Below are 2,894 nucleotides of genomic sequence, written 5' to 3' on the forward strand. Positions count from 1 at the left end.
CGAAAGTCGTTTGTTGGTATACAAGAATCGTTAATCAATAAGTTATTATCTACTAAAAAGTACGTTTTTAATTGTCTATTTGAACATCCACCTCAGATATATTCACCGAGTGTTCACCAAAGCCGAAACGTTTTTTTAAAAGTCCACGACTTTTACATATAGGCCTACTACTACGTTCAAAAAGTTCCGAAACTTATTTTATTATGGAAGAATGAATACAGATAGAACCTGTTTATTTGGTGTTTCCTTCGAAGTAACTACCCTGTGCAATTATGCATTTTTGCCATTCCTCATACAAAAATGTAATGTAATGCGGATTGCAAGCCTTTTCTTTGTTACATACTCTAGTGCCTTCCTCATTGCGCGCGGCAGTCCTTTGGAGCCTGGGAATCATTGCCCCCCCCCCTCCCCTTAAGCAAATTCTTTATCCGAGGAAAAAGTGATAATTCACGTGGAGAAAATAAGTTGATTGTAGAAGTATCGGAATGTAATGTTTTGACAGGTAATCTGACACCAGGTGGGACTTGTGAGCCGGGTCATTATCGTGATACAGCACCCACTACTTGACCTTCCTAGAAATCTCCTCGCTTACGTCTCAGTGCATCATGCCGACGTTTGAAGACCCACAGATCCTTTCTGAAGCCAGATTGCTTGTCAAAACATCACATTTCGACACTTTCACAACCAGCCTGTTCTCCCCGATCTTGCCCCGGACTTTTTCCGTTTTTCCTCGGATAAAGAATTTACTTAAGGGCAACGATTTTCAGGTTCCGAAGAAGTGCAGCAACTCGAGAATGTGATACATAGGACTTGTGTCACAATCTGTGTCACAAAATATGACACAATCTGCATTTACATCTTCGTATGAACAATGACAAAAATTCATAATTGCACGAGGCATTTACTTCGAAAGAAACACCAAATAAGCAGGTTTTATTTGTGTATTCATTTTCTTCCTTCTTCCTTAAAATATAAAATAAGCCTCGGAACTCTTCGAATGTAGTAGTATTTCTATTGGAGAAGCTAACAGAAAATTATGAAGGAACGTATGTTGATTTCTAAAACTTAACTGAATAGCAATCCAGTAGGTTCATTACTTAGTTCTTGAATGGAATATATAACAATTAAAAAACTTACATCTCATAAAAAGCTAAAATTTTTCATTATATTATTATTTTTAATAAAAGCTTAATTTATCCTTACATTCACAGTGTTGATGTGGACATAACACCAGTTTCAAAGACATCCCTTCACATTATTTTTTCGATAATAGTCATTACAGATATTTGACCATGATGTAGGTACAATGTGACGAAGATGTAGGTACAATGTGACGAAGATGTAGGTACAGTGTGACGAAGATGTAGGTACAATGTGACGAAGATGTAGGTATTGATGAGATGCTAAATAATCATTGCTTGAAGAGAGTAATTGCAGCTCTATTTATTACACCAAGTGCTTAAATATAATGGTTCTCAATTTCTTTATGAAATGGATATTTCGAAGTTTTTGTTTTTGAGCTATCTTCTAAACCAAACACGGTCCAGAATCTATCGACTCGAATTTTTCTAGGGCTCTTGCTAAGAAGCGGGATTGCGTAGGGTTGTTTTGATCCTAACACACTTCGAACTCCCAAATTTACTATTTCCCCGTTTTTGATTATTCCCGTCGCAGTGGATGCTCTGTGTGTTTATATATTGTCTATTCTGTCAAAAGAAAGAGAAGCAAAACTGCTCAGTTCTATGGACGTAGGCTTTGTTTCTTCGTTTTCCGTCAAGGTGTAGGTGTTGTATATATTTTTTATATACTGTGTATCATTCGAATATTCCACCTCAACATGCCAACTTCTTATTTACTTGCCCCACAAGTCTTCTCCTCACTTCTTTTGAAATCTCAAGCTGTGCTCTCCAGCCCTCGTGTGCCACTAGGCGCACGTGCAATTTTTCTCACTGGTCATTGGGTTCAGCTATCCACTTTTAGTCAAATGGATTGTACGTTCCATCGACTTGATAGCTGTATTCATAGAGAGAACGACACGATTTATTTGATACTTGTGAGCACGGGTCAAGGGGGACACTACTATTAATCTTTGCTAATTTATTCGACACAACTCTGCCTCTTTTGAGGTAACGGAAGTAAGATGTTTTGCATCAGTCCGGGTTGTGAGCGGTTCTATCTATCTATCTACTATTTCCCCGCAAGTTGAAGCATTTCTGCGCTCGGATGGCAAAATGCTGTCACTTTTAAATTTTACGCGACAACAATTTTAGCACTCAAGTTGTCAAGAAAATACTTAACAAAAATAACATTACAATTTGCCTCCATTGTTTTCTTCGTTAATTGAAAGAGAAAGACTTCCGACATTCTGTAACCTTCTAAAAAAAACATAAAGTAATAAATTTCGGATACACCAATCCCCGGGAAAGCTTCGATATCTCTCTGAGATGGGAAGCGGGGTGTGTCCGGTCCCTCAAAGTTTAATGTCACCTTCTAAACAACGAGACTCTGCAATTCGAAAAACTCAGTATTTTGGGGAAACTGGCATATAACCTTTCGCCATTTGATCACAGATTTGTAGTTACTCGAGTTATCTATGTATGTTGCGGTATAATCAACACTTTCTCCACACAGCAGAATTCCATTTCAAAATTCTAGAACATTGTAATAATTTTTGGTGATTCGAAAACATACCATAATAGGTAACAGGTACAGTAGAACTCAATCAACAGTGATAAAAAAAAAATTAACATGGATATTCAACTAAATACAAAGTTTAATTTTGAACTGTTAAAAGATTGAAAAGAAAGGAATGCATATTGGGCAAGGGGAGTATTATGGTGTATGTAAGGCAACGCACACACAATTCCATAACGGAATTGGCTTTTACGTGGTAA

The sequence above is a fragment of the Pholcus phalangioides genome, unplaced genomic scaffold (genome assembly GCF_987345545.1).
Source record: "Pholcus phalangioides strain wild (caught in Gottingen) unplaced genomic scaffold, Ppha-v1.0 ptg000015l_1, whole genome shotgun sequence".
Lineage (NCBI taxonomy): Eukaryota > Metazoa > Arthropoda > Arachnida > Araneae > Pholcidae > Pholcus > Pholcus phalangioides.